The sequence below is a fragment of the Sturnira hondurensis genome, unplaced genomic scaffold, assembly GCF_014824575.4.
Source record: "Sturnira hondurensis isolate 20B ecotype Veracruz unplaced genomic scaffold, ASM1482457v3 Scaffold0016684, whole genome shotgun sequence".
In the NCBI taxonomy this organism is placed as follows: Eukaryota; Metazoa; Chordata; class Mammalia; order Chiroptera; family Phyllostomidae; genus Sturnira; species Sturnira hondurensis.
Window position 1 is genome coordinate 4,500,140 of NW_028089315.1, and position 17,037 is coordinate 4,517,176.

Below are 17,037 nucleotides of genomic sequence, written 5' to 3' on the forward strand. Positions count from 1 at the left end.
GTAGTATTGGCATTCATGACTCTGCCCCATGGAAGTTCTGATAATAATAGATAACACAGAAGAAAGACCAGCGCTGCTAGTAATGTGGGATCACACTCAGTCTCCTCTGTTTTAAAGTCCGATCTCTTAACTACATGAAACTTACTACCTGCCTCATGAAGTTCTTGGAAGGATTCAGTAGGCTAATTATAAAATATTTAACCTGTGCCCACCCCATAGTAGGCACTTGGTAAATGTTAGCTATTATTATCCTATTTAACTTTCCCTGGGTCAACTTCCTCCAGTTATTCAGTCTCTGAGTCTATCAAAGCCAAGAGAGAGACGTTTTGTCAATGAGGCAGATACAACTTCAAGATGGAAAAGATCTGGTCATATGTCTGGCCATTCAGCCCATCCATACCCATCCACTCCCTCAACAGACTTTTACGGAACGTCCACCATGTATGGAGCACTGGGGCAGGCCCTGTGTGCAATACGAAGACAACACGACAAAGCTGTGCTCAAAGAACCTCATCACCTGATCACTAACCCCACTATGTGCCAGGCGCTGTTCTAAGCAGCCCGAGCCCCATGCACGTGCCCCTGTGTGGGTCTGTGTATACATGTGCTCCTTTAACCCTCACAGCAGCCCTTTAAAGTAAGCACTATTCACCACCCCCAGGGGAGCCGAGGCACAGAGAGGACTCGTGACTTGTCCTCCGTTACACAGCTTATAATTGCAGGACTAGGACTCAGCTCCAGGCTGTATGACTCAGAGTCTGGGGCTCTTCCCCACTTAATATATGCTGCCTCCCTGAGGACCTGGCAGAACCAGAGCAAGGACAGACCATGAGAAGGGCGTGACAGGAACATAACCACCACGCAGTGATCACGTGTGACACGTGCTATCTCTACACCTCACAGAGGCCATGCGCCCTTCCACCACACAACAACGTGTGTAAACACGCCGTAACAACCCACACCTGAAGGCATCCTCAAAATACCTGTGTTGCCACTCCGATGGGCCATCTCACTAATTTAGCACATGCTGAGGGAACGAGGCGGGCTAAGCATGTGGGCTTATAAGTCAGACACCTGGGATTCCACGACAGGTCCTCCAGTGCGGCCTTTCTCTGTGCTTCGGTACCCTGGTTATACTGATTACATGAGATAAGTTATGTGAAGAGCTTAGTTCCAGTGCCTGGCGCTAAGAACTATATAAATGAAATAATAAATAACCAAAACTGTTCTTCTAGTTCTAGTCCTGAGCCGTATGGGAAAACACCAGCAAGCAGACAATATCTGTCTACACACCCAGGAGAATGCTGTCTATAGAATTCGAAATATACCGTGGATTCATTAAAATATCAATAGATGAGAACTACTCCAACTCAAAATGTATTATAAACCTGTGTTTCAAAAGGCTTAGGATTTTTTTTTCAAAGGCATCAAATTTAAGTGGTAAGAACAGCTGTTAGGCATGTACTGAGGGCCTACCCTGTTCATGGCCCTGTAACAGGCACTTCACAGATGTTATTCAATCTTCAAAACCACTCAGAGGTTCACGAAACAATCCCGGTTTTGCAGATGAGGATTCTGAGCCTTGGGGTTAAGTGATGGGCTCCACGTTGCGTGACAATAAGCAGCAGAGACTGTGACTTCACACGGAAAGACTCCCCACTGAGGCCATTGGGGACAGAATCTCAGGGCCACCCGGACACTCCACAAAGCCCTCCCTTGGCACGGATCAGAATTTCACTGAGTAACACGCAGTGAGATCCATCTCTCATCCCCAAGAGGTGCTTTAACGGTCATGGTATGTCCACCCACCAAAGTGCCATGCCAGTACAGATCTCATTCTATCATCCAGTTTGGTCTTAGTGTCCCTTGGGAACACTGTCAGAGGGCAGTAATTTACAAATTGCTATGGTTATTCAAAAGTGACTAGATTTCCACAACAACAAACTGGGTTTTAGAGCTGGGACAATGGTGAAAATGAAGTAACATCAATGTGTCATGAAGTAACAATATGTCATGTGTTTGGGTGGGAGTGGACAGAGAAGGAACATGTGAAGCAAAATATCCTTTTCTAATTTTGCTTAGAGCAAAGTATTCTTATCACAAAATGCAATTCTGTGATTCTCATACTTTCTTATTCATGGTTTTCTATTATGTCTCCCGCCCTCAAGAAAAAAAAGAAGGCAGAATGAACGTTCACTGTGTAACTCCTAAGACATGAGTCTGCTTCTAATGCTTGAGTATAAACTCCACCCTGAAGGAAGGGTCCGTGGTTTTGGTCGCTACTGTATCCTCAGCACCTGGACACAGCCAGGTGTCCAGGCCTTCAGTATATAAGGTAGATGTTCCTACCCAGCACAATACAGAAATATGGAAGAGAAAAGGTGTAAAGAGCCGCCAGCGGAATGATTACTTATCGCATCCCAACAGGCCTCAGCACCAAACTGCTCTTTGGAACCTAATAGCTACAGAAATGTGAGATTATGGGAGACTTTTTTTTTTAATGAACACATAATATGCTTTGGGGGCAAAAATGCCTCCCAACTCCTTTTGACTTCATAATATTTGCCCATATTTTGAAATACTGGTCTAAAATATGCCTCCTAATCTGCTACCTCAGACATAGGAATCACAATCCCGTATGCAAAAAAGTCACTGCTAGCATTGTGCTAAATGAGGCCGACACAATAAAGACCAAAGCTGGACCAACTCTAATTTAATAGAGACACAGACAGACTGTAAACAAGTAATTACAATTCCGTGCAATGAGAGCTCCCAGCAAAGAAGCCAAGAGCCAAGCGCTGGGTGTGCAGAGAAGGGCTAACTAACCCTGCTGCACATTTCAGTCCCACGCTGCAAGCAAGAACCGTTCTTTCCCCGCCATCCTTTGCAATTTCCTGCCAGATCCTCATTATTTTCCTTAAAGTGATAAAGCAGCACAGTCCATCTACATACTAAATACTTAGTCACCGTGCTCCTCAATGATCATCCCGCCCTGACGAAAAGCTGCACATTGATTTCACGTACGGCTAGTTAGATAGGAAGTTCTTAAATTAATGGTTGGCCACACTGTAATACTGGCTGCTAAAACACACGCACACAGCTTAAGGGTTTAAGCTGTATGAGAGATGTTTGGCCCTACTATTTCCTCCAAAATCCATGGCCTTCTTACAGCCGACTAAAATTATATTTAACGTTCTATCCAAAGTCTTAAAGATACATGCTAAGTGAACAGTTTATCTAAAATCAGGACACCATCATGAGTAGTTTGTTTATTAAACTATTTAAGTGCTATCCATCTCCAAGAAAGATTTAAGGTAACATACAACAAAAGACATATTTCCACATATCTGCACCTGGAAGGAACAGGCACAGGTATAAAGCCATGAAATTTAAAAAAAGAAGTTGATTTTCCAACTACCAGATAATGCTATTGGTGTGCTTGAACAAGAAAATGGTATCAAAAGTCCTGAGAGCCAAAGCATAGAAGGAAAATGGGACAGGCCACATAATTCTGGTCAAAGGAGTATTACAAAGGGTTTCCACCCTCAGTACTGAAAAAACAGTCATCTTTTTCACAATGGCTTGTACAACACATGTAGAAGCGCTGTCTTGTGGTCTCTTACATTTTTACTACATAAAATCTGTGAGTGTAACATCAAAGTGTAGATAAGGGAAGGTCCTCGGAGAGGCACTGGTAATGTATAAACCAAATAAATCCTTTTGGCTTATACCAAGCTTGAAAATACTAAGCAAGATGAATAAAAACATATTGGGTAGGAAGTTGGTCCCCCAAAGGGTAAGGAAAGACCATTGATATGTGAGCTTTTCAGAAATAACTGAAGTGAAGGTTTTCAGAATGCCAGCAACTAGGTCACTACCCAGAAGGCTACCCTCTCATCGGCTGCAGCAGGCATGGTTTCCATGTCAGGACCCTTACTTGCAGATTGCTCAGTCACTGATCACTGAAGACCCCATTATTACCCACCCAACCGGAAAGGGAGGAACAATCCTGAAGTGCACTCAAGGCTTATTTCATATTTTAAAAGGAACATACTCAGGCCACCTGTTTGTGCCTTAGTCTCTTTTATCAGCTTTTACTTTTCTTAACAGTAATAAGCTCTTGTATTTGGGTAAAGTGCCACACTTTGAATATCTGGTTATTGTGATAAATTCCTTTATCCCTGTATTCCAAGTGGATCCTACTCATTACAGAGAAACTTCTGGAGCCTTAATATACTGAATGAGAGATGTGAAAGGGGGCGTGGAGACTGGTGGACATGCCGACCTATCTCCTTGCCCAAACCTGTTTGCCCCGCCCCCTTTTCATTTCCCCCCATGAAGCCCTCTCATGAGAGCAGGGTTCCCACTGCGCCTACGGCGGCACAGGAGAGTGAGCACGGAGCTGCTGGGCGTGAGGTGTGACAGAACAGACCTGATGACCTGAAACTACTCCCTCAAGCTCAGATCAGGCCGAGAACACACCTCAGAACAATCAACAGGACCAAAGAAGAGTACACTCAAGTTGAAAATACAGCACTTGATCTGAAACAAGAAGTTGGAGCCTACTCAGCAGCTTGAAGGAGCGCAGTTTTTCCCCAGTGCCGGTGACAATCTTCGCTTTCCTCAGCACCACACTCTGAGACTGCCCAGTGCAGCAGCGGCTGTATTCATTATCAGCTTGACAGACCATTTTCTTGTGCCCTTTTTTAAAATACTAGCAACTTCCATCCTTTGAAACGTGCTGGAAAAGAAGAATCAGCAAATCCTACTGCAAGCCCAATATTTGATTTTCACTGTGAGATGATCACCTTTGATGCAAACTTTCTCCATAACAATGGACACAATGGCTACCCCAGTGGTACTTCAGGGGCACTGCATGAAACTGGGGTTATTGAGAAACTGGTAACCTCTTATGGGTTTATTCAGCCTCCAGAATGTCAAGCTAGATTTTCCTTCCACTCTTCACAGTATAATACCAGCCTACAGGACTTAAAAGTCGGAGGTAACACTGAATTTGAAGTATCATCTGACCAGCAAGCAGTTGGGGAAACCCGTTGCTGTCAAACTGGTGAAAATAGAAGCAGAGGCCTTCCCTGAAGAACGGATGAATGGACGAGTTGGGTGCACTGTCCTCACAACCAGAGTGTAAATCTCCGGCTGCCCTAGGTCACAGCCCAACAGGGAGTATACGGAACCAATGTGAGGTGTTTTACCTGACTCACCTCCAAAGACGTGGAAAGAAACGTTCATCTGGAAACCAGAGATAAAATAAACATACTAGTGTTGTAACTGCTCAAAACATCATGCGATTGGAAAAGAAACAAACCTGCTGTCAGGGAGTCTGCTGTGCCATGAAGGAGACGTCTGGCTCTATTGGAAAAGATGATGTCGTAAAAGAGATATTCTGTCACTGCAGCGAATTTAAGTGTGACTTTCAAGCCTCACAGCCTGGAGATGATGTGCAATTCACAACCAGGGCAGAAATGGTAAAGGGGTTGCAACAGTTGTCAGGCTATTGCCTCAAGGAACAGTCACTTTTGAAGATATCAGCACTGAACATTTTGAAGGAACTGTAACCCAAATTATTACAAACATATCCAGCAAAAACCAGAATGACCCATTGCCAGAACACATTAAAGTTCACTTTGTAATTCCTAAAGAAGTTCCCTTTGGAAACAAAGATATCAAATCCAACGTGACCCCATTGGAAGGCGATCATATTAGGTTTACTATTTCAACAGACCGATGTGATATATTAGAACAAACAACCAACACAGAAGTTCTATCAAATACATTTCAGTTCACTAATGAAGCCAGAGAAGTGGGTATAATTGCAGCCATGAGAGATGGTTTTGGTTTCATCAAGTGTGTGGGTCATGATAATCGTTCTTCCACTATAGTGAAATCCCGGGTGGGAACCAGTTCTGCAAATGAAGGGAATTTCCTGTGGTTCCTGATATTCTCACTGCCCAAACAAATCATGCTTTGGGATTATAAAACTTCCCAAAGGCAGTTTTGTTCCATACCCATTCCAATCACGGTTTGCTAGACACTGTAGAAAAAGAAGCCACTTTTTTCAGTCCTAAAACCACTAGCCAGAATAAAAGCAAAGTAAAGAAGACTAAGGATCATTGCTTGGGATACTGAGTGAAACTATTCCTTTTCAAGCCAAGGATGTGGCTGGGTCTACTTTTCCTCAAAGAGGGGATAAAGTTGAATGTAGCACTAGTGAAAAACAGGCCTGGACAGCAGATTGCCATTTTGGACTTACTGAAATAGCCAATCATAATAAGGAAATCTTTTTCCATTACAGCGAGTTCTCTGCTGATATCAACAGCCTGGAATTGGAGGACTTGGTCAAGTACAACTTGTCCAAAGGCAAAGGAATCAAAGTCAGTGCTGAAAAGTCAACAAAACACAGCTGGTGATTGGCATTATTGAAGAGGCTGATCCTACCATCTACTCTGGCGACGCCCCTTGAGGAGTGTTGATTCACCATAGACTGAGCACCGAGGAATGACTGAGATCGCGGGGGAAGGAAATATGAAAGGCGAGGTCTATCCACCCGACATAGTCGGAATGGCCAACAAAGGGGGTTGCCTGCAGAAAGGGAAGAGTGTTAAGTTCCAATTGTGTGTCCTAGGCCAAAATGCACACACTGCAACCCACAATATCACATCCCTGCGTAGGGTCACTGTGGAGTGTGTGAAAGATCAGTCAGGCTTCATTAACTATGAAATAGGAGATGGCAAGATGCTCTTTTTCCATGTGAACTTAGTTCAGGATGGCGTGGAGCTCTACAGGCTGGAGAGGAGGTGGAATCCTCAGTGATTCTTAATCAGCGCACTGGCAAGTACAGGGCTGGCAACACTTGGCGAGGCTGTGAGGGCCCCAAGGCTGTTGCAGCTGCATGATCTAACAGGCTGGCCAATCACCTGAAGGACATCACCCTGGATGATGCCAGTGCTCCTTGACTAATGGCTCTTCCTCAGCCAAGGGGGCCAGAAAACTCAATGGGATTTGGTGCAGAAAGAAAGAGCCTGCAGGCTGGTGTCACCGACCACATCCACAAAGCACATCATTAACACGCTAGGATCAAGTTGGGGGATTCTGGTGAAGGATTCTGAATATCTCCCTCTTTATCCTCCTAAAATCTAGAATAATTATTCTATTGAGTTATGACACCAGTTTTAACACCTTCTTCACATTATGTTTAAAAAGTAAATGGATTTTGGAAAACCATTTTAAAATTATGCCCAGCTGCAGCCTTGAAGTGATACTATATTAATATCAATTTTAGGAGCTTTATTTGGTACACTTAATGCAACTGGTAATTGCAAAATCCCCTTCGCCTGTGTAAGTGAAAAATATAGACTTACCTTGTTGGCCCTATGAAATTCTGCACTTGATATTTAGTATATATTCTACTTTCATTACTACTGGCAGGATATTCTGTCTTAGCACTCAGATGTACTCTTTTTCTTTTTCTCTTCTTTTCTTTTCCTAATCATTGTGCAATTCTGAGGACCATGTGAGGGTAGACTATATTAAAAATTCCAAAATTTGTAGAGGCAAATCTTGTCACAGTCCACTTCATTGAAGTTTGGTTTTATTTCAAGGAAAGTTATCTTCCAGAGTAGCCCCCCCAATCCCTGGGATGGGGGGAGGGCAGTAAATTTACTACAATTAGTATGTGTACTGCAGAATGTCATGCAAATGAGGTGGGCCAGCCTGGTGATAATTTAAATGTATTTGAACAAATTTTTAAAAAAAGACAAATGCACAAATTTGTTACTGCTTAGATCAGTTACTACAGCTTCTAGGACCCAGTTTCTTTTACTGATTTAAAACAAAACAAAAGTAATTTTAAAGTTGTGCCTGAAATTAATCTTGTTTTTTTAATAAGTAGCCACCTGTGTCCTGTAAAATAAACAAACCCTTTGTGTAGCTTCTGTTCAACTTTACATCACAGAAACAGATCAGCCTGGTTTCCTGGCTCTCATCTTGAACTTGCCACATATAGGGCCCTGGCCAGTGAACCGAAGGCTTTGACTAAGATGACGGTCAGCTCAGAAGGTGTAACGAACAGTGCTTTTATCTTCTCCACTGTCGTTTGAGGTTTTGATCTTCTCTGGGTAAAGAGGCCATTTATCTTTGCAAACACAAACAGTTTTGATTTCTCCATTTTCTGCTAATGGTGAAAGAATGGAAGCAAGTAAAGTTTTACTGATTTTTAAAGCACACCACACATACAAGAATAATGCCCCATTGAGTACATTCTGAGAAATGCTGCTACAGAGTATTTTCTTAAAACAATATCTAAATTCTTAATGGGCTGATTCATTGACACTGCTCTGTGGCTCCCCTTGGAGAATCAGAAGACCTCCAGGACTAAGCCTTCAGCTGGAAGCCTGACTCTTCTGCAACCAGCTCTAGTGCCTGAGATGTACTCACATCTCTGATTCAGCCACTTTGGGGCAAGGGAACCAGGCCTAGGCTTAGTGGGTGGTCCTTAGGCATTCAAGAGACCTAAGTATGTGGTCATAAAGTAGGAAATTTCCGAGGCAGAATTTCTAACTAGGCAAATGTAGTTCATGGTAATGTATTAGACATAGTTTTGTACATTTATCTATGTTGATATCGTTTCTTTTTTCCACCATTTAATTGACTCAATTCCTCCCCCATCCATATCCATTCCTTATAATCAGAAACTTGATTTCCTCTGTGCTAATGACCAACTAATTCAGAATATGGTGTAGCAGGAGTGTCAAACTCATTTTCATCAGGGGCCACATCAGCCTCATGGTTGCCTGCAAAGGGCCAGATGTAATTTTAGGACTGTATAAATGTAACTACTCCTTAACTAGAGGGAAGGAGCTCGGCGCTGCTGCTGGGTAGAAACAAGGTGCAGGCCAGATTCGGCCCGTGGGCCTTGGGTTTGCCACCTGTGGTGTAAAGGACTAACAGGTCCTTGGAACTACCAGGAATATTTGGGTTTAAAAATGATTCAATATCGAAATATTTGGATAAAAGTTTGGCAAAGCACCTTTAATATATTAGATCATGTTTTTATTTAATGTATTAAACTATTTGTTTTAATTACAAAAATAATTACACATGTTTACATTAAACATTGCAAGTGTTAACGCCCTTAGAAAGAATCCAGGTTCTTGGAATTCTACCACTTAAAGATAACTGAAGGGAACATTTTGATTAATGCCTTTCCAGGTTTTTCCCATTTACATAGTTTCATTATTGAAATGTTAACCTTATGAATTCTATTATAGCCTATTTTCATATGTTTTTGTCCCAAGTCAGTATATTTCTTTGTCACGGTCACACAATATTCCATTGTACGGATGAATAATAATGTGTCCGTCCATCCCCCTTTGGAAGGCCATCTGGGTTGCTTCCAGTGCTTAGTTTCAAACAATGCTCACCAAGCATCCTCAGAGCTAAATCTCTGAACACAGTTCTTATCATTTACTTAGAAATTACTCCCAGAAATAGGCTCACTGAGTCAAAGGATCGACACATTGTTCTCATTTAGTCACAGGAGGCCTTGTAGGCAAAACAACCCTCCGAATTTTCCCACTCTGTTCCTGTTGTATTTACTGTTACTCTCATTATTATCTGGGTTTCAAGATATTCAAATCCTATAGTCTACTGAACAACTTTGGTTCAATAAGCTCTCTGGCTTGGCATAACATCTGAGTCCTTGAAAACAAGATCTGAAGTCATCCTGTCTAGTCACCCTTTTGTGTTTTTAAATTTTTATCCATGTGTCATTTCTCTGGGATCTCTAACTGAATGACTGATGTGAATCACCAAATATTCCAGGACCTGTACTGACTGTATCTAATCTTTAGTTCAAACCTGCTTTGCTCCCCACTCCTGGCAATTTTCTAACCCACAAGCAGAGTAACTCCAGCAGGTTTGGAAGCTCAGAGCAAGTATCTCCAAATCTCAAACCCTCCTCCTACTGCGAAGGATGTCGATGCAGCAGCTCTCAGGACACGTTCTGCGGGACACTATTCCTATGAGAAGGCTCACCTGGGGCAGCGTCCATGATAAACCATTGAGTTCTCTAGCCCCGCCCCTCTCGTGCGTAATGGAACACTTAATCTACCAAGTACCTCCCTGTTTATCTTTGCAAGACCAGGTGTCAGTGAAACAAGGCAGCAGCGTTGCCTTGTTGCCAGAGTTGCCAGAGTCTTTCCTGAGTGAGACAGTAGTGCAGCTCAGGATCATTTTCTGGACCATAACTCTCACCCACAGGGTCCCATCAGGACCGGGGAGGCTGCAGAGCCGCATCTGAGATGAGCAGTAGCTCCGCTGTCGGAGCACAGCTGCCATCCAGGAAGGTGGCTGGGACCGCCGAAGTTCCCGGCACATAATTAAGCTCATACTGTGTCTACTAAGTCACTTGTATTCAATGCATATTAAACGCTTGGACCAGAGTTAAGTAAGCACTGGACAGGATGCAGACAAACCCAAAGAGCTTTGGTGTTTCTCATGGGGGTGCCATTAGCATTCTGGACAGGACAACCCTTCACTGGGTGGGACTGTCCCAAAGACAGAGGGTCATTTAGTAACCCATACCCTCAGGACATTAAATGCTAACATACACACCCTCTTACCATCATCACAACAACCACAAATGTCCCCACAGATTCTATTTGCCGGTGGGGGGATGGGGGATCACCACCCCTCATTGAGAACCTCCGATTCTACTTGTTGAGATGGAATTCACACTCAGGAAATGACAGAAAATAACATTAATCTGGCCATGGAATTGTGCAGTGCAGCTATAAGAACCACGAAGGATCAAAGGAGATCAAGGAAGCTGACAGCACAGTACAAGCTTTGATGTGAACGGGAAATGGGGACCTGTGGCCTCTCTCAGGAGTCCAGCCCACAGTTAAAATGTGCTGTGAAATGCTTTCTCTTAAGACATCCTGGATTTCCTTGCTTTAAGCTGATTATGTGAACTAATACCAGTAAAGCACATCCTACACACTTGGCGATGCCAGCTTTTAAAAATGCTGTTATTGTTTCTGCCTTCCTGTTCAGGACAAGTTTGCTCCTTGCATTCGGAGTCTCCAGGGAGGGCAGGAAAGCAGTGAGAGTCTTGGTGAAGGTGAAGGACACTGTCAGCCTGGCCTGCCGGGCTGCTTCGAAGAGCTAAATCAGAAGCACCACTGGTTCACCACAGGACTGACCCTCGCTCGACCCTGAGGAGCCCAGAACCTGGTTCCTTTCTGCCCAGTCAGCTGTGGTCAAAGGGCCATTGTTTCCAGAGAACCAGTGTGTTTAAGCCTCTGGGAACAATGGCCCTTGTTGATCTACTGTGCTGGGATGAATAAGGTCACTGACTGTTTTCAACCTTAGCCACAATCAGTGCCTGTGCCCTTTACTGCGCAGCATTGAGGGGGGCATGTTCTCTGATGCCCTCGTTATGCTCAGGTGAGGCTAAAAAGACCAGTGAGTGGGCACCTTTTATAGATAACTGTTCACAGCTCACAGTACGTGAGCTATTATATGGGCGTGATTCTCAAACTCCTGGAGCTTGCTTAAAATGCAAAGAGCTTCTTTGAAATGCAGATTTCCAGGCTTTGAAAAGTCTGACTCAGGAAGCTGTGGGGGCAGGAACCTGTCCCTGCCTTAACCAACTGCAGGCGTTTCTGGTACGGGTGATCCATGGGCGCAGTTTTGAAAAACCACCACCGAGTATGAGTAAATGGAACAAAAAAAATTGCGTCCTCTTGACATCTGATACCCTACCTCCTTGAAATGCGTTCTTCCCTAGGAACGTAACAACTGCACTTCTAGCAAACACAAAAGCAAGAGAACAACTTAATTCTGAAAGAAAAACAGATACAGATATGGTAAGCCTGCAATTAAAATGTATACGTATGCATACAAACAAAGAAATTACATTTCGGTTGCCATGGAAGAGTGGCTGATGACAAGAAGAGAATTTGTGACATCAAAGCACATTAAACGCAACTACCCAACCTTACATTTGGAAAAGCTTCACTAATTTTTCAACATTTCTTATTTAATCCATGAAAGAATTATCTTACCATCTGACCACCTGCAGCGGACTAGCGCGCAAACCAAGGCATTAAGAGGTTTACACAACATGTCTAGAGGTCAAGACAAGAGCCTAAGCATCCGGAATGCTATGCTTTTTCTGCTAGATTAGAAATGGCAAAGAGGTTTCATGCCACACGCCAACTCAGATAAACCAGGAGACCAGAAAGCGCGGTCTCCGGCGCAATGCTGGGAGAGCCGCCGGGGAGGGGGCGGGGGCGGAACAGCGGTGTCTGCCGCGAGCACAGGTGAGAGGAGCGGCATGCGCACACCAGACACGCCACCTCTCGAGAGTATCGGAAGCACTTACATGTTCACAGACATCACTACTCTCATTCCTTCCCTCAACAAACACGATTCAGTGTCTACGATATGCCAGACCCTACGCTAGGGGAGAGGGATGTACCCACCAGTGGAGAGGAAGCACCACCAACGGGATGGACGTCACACAATAAGGCGGCCTCTCACCCAAGACTTTACCTGGCAAAACGGTGTTTAAGGGAAGAACTGAAAAAAAAAAAAGAACAGAAGTCAACAAAGTTTTAAAAAGGAAGGAGGAAAGTGGAAGTGAATGCTGTTTCTGTGAAACTGAAACCAAACCAGCAGGGCTGGGCCACAGAGAGGGACAGGCAGGGTGGGGAGGGCTAGGGACAGGGGTGGGCAGGCAGCGGCCAGGTCCTGAGGGACCTCGAGGTTGTGAGATTACGATTTCAATCTAAGACCATGGGAAGTCAGGGAAAAGCTGGGTGATGTAGATTCGTCTGTTTTCATTTTGGTTTTTTGAGGGGAGAGGGTGAATTACCAGAATTGAGTTTCATAAAGAGAACGGAAGAGTCACAGTGAGCCTAGAAAGCAACTGCGGTCCCCCAGGTGACCAGAAAAACTGGGTGGCAGGGAGACAAGGGGCACTGGTGGATCTGAAGTAACCTCGGAAGCAGAATCTACAGTGACTTGGTTTGGCAAAGCATGCAGATGGTGACAGAAACACAGGAGACCAAGATGCAGCCCAGGTGAAAGTTCACGCTTAGGACACACTCATGTGGCAGCCCCGCAAGGTGGCAGGGCCGACCAGGATTGGAGACCCTAAGAAAAGGTTAAGATCTGAAACTCTGGGGATCGCAGGAATGGAAGATGATAGGCCCCAAACCACTACTCCCATATTCTCTGCTCTCCAATCGAGTTAAATTTTGTAATGGTTCTACTGTCACATGCGTGAAGGCTTATTCCAGCAGAGACATCATCATCTAAGTCTCTGGTTTTCTAAATTACAGCACTTACTGCAGCTTTTACCTCTCATAACAACTGAACACAAGCAACTAAAAATTTCCTACTGAAAATTTTGTTGATTTAGTACTTTACCGCCTTAAGTATGGCACACCAACATAATTTCAGCTTGCTTTAGAAATTCAACGTCTTACATTAATTCTACCAGCAGAACTCTGCATACATGATGATCTCAAGGCCCTCCCTGAAGGCCCCTGGCTGTGGGAACGGAGGATACCTGGCTTGGCTTGCTGTGTCCTCGGCCCTACTCCAAGTACCCAGGCTGTTGTATGTTGCCCCACTTGGAGATGAGACCAGAAGATGGGCCAAGGTCATTGGGACTGTAATACAGATGCTGGCCCCTGGCGGAACTAAACCACTCTGGGAGGTTTGGGGTGGGGGGAAGGCTTGTTTCAAATACAATGAAAAGAAGTGGAGTGGAGTCTCCAAAAGTCATGACGCAATCCACACTGAGAACTCAACCATCTCAAAAAGGGACTTTGATCCCTGGAGCCGACGTTTTCTTTTCTGCTCCACTGCACATCTCCTAGGATGCCGGCGCTAAAATTGGCAGTTACTTCACTTCAAGAGAGTTTCTGGTTCTTTCCTGCCAACAGGTTTTAGTAAGAAAAGCTCAAGATGCTGTCATCTACCTTTGCCTAAAATCACCCTGGCAGAAACGGTCATTTTTCTTCTTAAAATCCTCTCACAGCCAACACCAGTAAACACCAGATTCTCAAGGCTCAGCTTTGAAGCTCCAGCCACCACATTAGACCTTGTGGGAAAGAAAACCCGAGGTAACCCTATGACTTCCACTTTTCATTCTTCAAAGACTTGTATGGCACAAAAGAGGACTGTGAAAACAAAATCTCCCAGGTTCTATGTGTTAGAAAATAGCCGGAAGTACATTTATTATTCTCGTTTAAAATATTTTTAAAAATTCAAAAAGATCTGATGTGCACATGTGTTTATTTACAAGTCACTGTTTTGAAGTGCTGCCATTCATTTTATTCTTAGACATCTGTTTAAGAACAGATTATGAGATACTTAAAGATTACAGTAAACAGAAAAAAACTAGAATTTCTATGATACCACCAACCCAGGCTTCAAGCAGAAAATATGCATACTTGTCCACTAAACAAAAAAGAGGTCAAGAGAGTGAGGAGTTATGAATAACATGAGTCAAAGGTCATAAAGAAAAGCTTGGAGACTTCTGCCAAGATGGAGGCAGAGGTGGAAACACTGTGCCTTCTCCCACAACCAAGTTTGAAAACAACAAAGGGCTGGAGAACAAAGACACAGCCAAAGAACAGAAAATTGAATTATACAGAAGTCCTACAACAAGGAACCGTTCAACCGGGATGGTAAGAGGGGCAGAGCCAGCAGCGGAGCAGGGTCGGGCAGGAAAGATCCCCTGACCTAGGCGCACAGGTAGACCAGACCCAGTCAGGGTGTGGGGCAGACTGACCGCAGTCGCACATTTGCGCACAGTGAGACGGACCACACAGACCCCAGAGGGCGAACCCAGTGGTAGAGGGCTGACGGTGGCGGCACACTCGCGTGCAGTGGGACAAAACGCGAGGGCCCCGGTGCAGTAGCAGCTGCGGCGGGAGGTGGCAGACGGGACGCCATTGCTCCTCTTTGACCCTGCCCCCACATACAGCGTCACAACCCAGCGACTGAGTTGCCCTGCTTTGGTGAACACCTAGGGCTCTGATCCTGCTAAGTAACAGGCACAAACAGCCCAAAAGATGGCACAAGAAGAACTCAAAGTCCCAGAGCCGATAACTCTAAGTGACCAAGAGATTGCCAGCCTCTCAGAGGCACAGTTCAAGACACTGTTTATCAGGATACTCACAGAACTGGTGGATTATAGTCACAAATTAGAGGAACACATGAAGGCTAAACTAATTGAAATGAAGGGAGATGCACAGGAAACCAATATCGATGGAAAGGAAACTGGGACTCAAATCAATGGAATGGACCAGAAGGAAGAACAAAACATCCCACCAGAAAGGAATGAAGAAATGAGAATTCAAAAAAATGAGGAGAGGCTTAGGAACCTCCAGGACATCTTTAAACGTTCCAACATCCGGATTATAGGGGTACCAGAAGGGGGAAAGAAACAGCCACGAGTGGAAAACTTATTTGAACAAATAATAAAGGAGAACTTCCCCAGTCTGGCAAAGGAAATAGACTTCCAGGAAATCCAGGAAGCTCAGAGAGTGCCAAAGAAGTTGGACCCAAGAAGGAACACACCAAGGCACATCATAATTACATTAGCCAAGACTAAAATGAAGGAGAGAATCCTAGAAGCAGCAAGGGATAAGGGGACAGTCACCTACAAAGGAGTACCCATCAGACTGTCAGTGGATTTCTCAAAAGAGACCTTACAGGCAAGAAGGGGCTGGAAAGAAGTATTCCAAGTCATGAAATCCAAAGACCTACAGCCAAGATTGCTTTATCCAGCAAAACTTTCATTTAGAATGGAAGGACAGATAAAGTGCTTCTCAGATAAGGTCAAGTTCAAGGAGTTCATCATCACCAAGCCCTTATTATATGAAATGCTAAAGGGACTTATATAAGAAAAAGAAGATGAAAAATATGAACAGTGAAAGGACAGCAAACACACAGTTATTAACAACCACACCTAAAACAAAAGCAAACCAAGAGGACAGCTAGATCAGGAGTGGAACCATAGAAATGAAGAACACATGGAGGGTTAGAAACAGGGGGGTGGGAGGGGGAGAAGGGGGGAGAGGGCACAGAAAATAGCATAGATGGTAGGTAGAAAATAGATAGGCGGAGGGCGAGAATAGTGGGGGAAATATACAATCTAAAGAACTTGAGACACGTGGTTATAAACTAAGGGGGGGAGAATGGTGGGGGAGGGAGTGTGCGGGTGGAGGGGAATGAAGGGGGGGAATAGAACAACTGTAATGGTATAGTCAATAAAATATATTAAAAAAAGAAATGTATAAAGGTATCATATACAGGTATAATATGTATATTATACGCGTGTTACATATATAAAATATAAAAAGCTATATGTTATCTTTAAATTATGCTTATTACAGTGATATACAAGGTCTGTTTGGGAAAAGTGCAGCCATTGTTAATATAATGAGAATGATTTGTGCACTATCAGTGTAACCTGGCAGCCAAGGAGAGTGCACTGGAATGTACATGCGTGAACAGTCAGTGGGGGCAGTAGACACTGATGAGTGAGCATGTGCACTGTGTGGCCATTGCACTCACAATGACTGAACGAGTAGAACAACAAATCTGCATCAAATTCTGCATTAAGCCTGAACATTCCTCCACAGAAACTGGTCAGGTGATTCAGAAGGCCGCAGCTGTGGATAACTGGTGATTGGCAGCTTCATCATGACAACCCATTGGCTCACACATCACGTCTTGTGCAGAGTGTTTTGGCATCCGGGGGACTCAACCACCCTACAGCCACTTTGGTGTCCTGTGACTTCTGGCTTTTCCCAAAACTAAAACCACCTTTGAAAGGGAAGAGATTTCAGACCATTGATGAGATTCAGGAGAATACAATGGAACAGCTGATGGCAGCTGAAAGGACTGTGTGAGGTCCCAAGGTGCCTACTTTGAAGAGGACTGAGGTGTCATTATCCTGTGTACAATGTTTCTTGTATCTTGTAGCCTCTTAAC

The 17,037-nt window shown here is 44.2% G+C and overlaps 1 protein-coding gene and 1 pseudogene across 1 annotated transcript in view; one reads left to right on the forward strand and one right to left on the reverse strand.

The window, feature by feature from the left end:
- Window positions 1–17,037, reverse strand: part of SGMS1 (sphingomyelin synthase 1) — a 284,385-nt gene that overhangs the window by 188,036 nt on the left and 79,312 nt on the right. The gene's annotated exons all lie outside the window — the stretch shown is intronic.
- LOC119001537 (cold shock domain-containing protein E1-like) lies at window positions 4,801–7,085 on the forward strand (annotated as a pseudogene).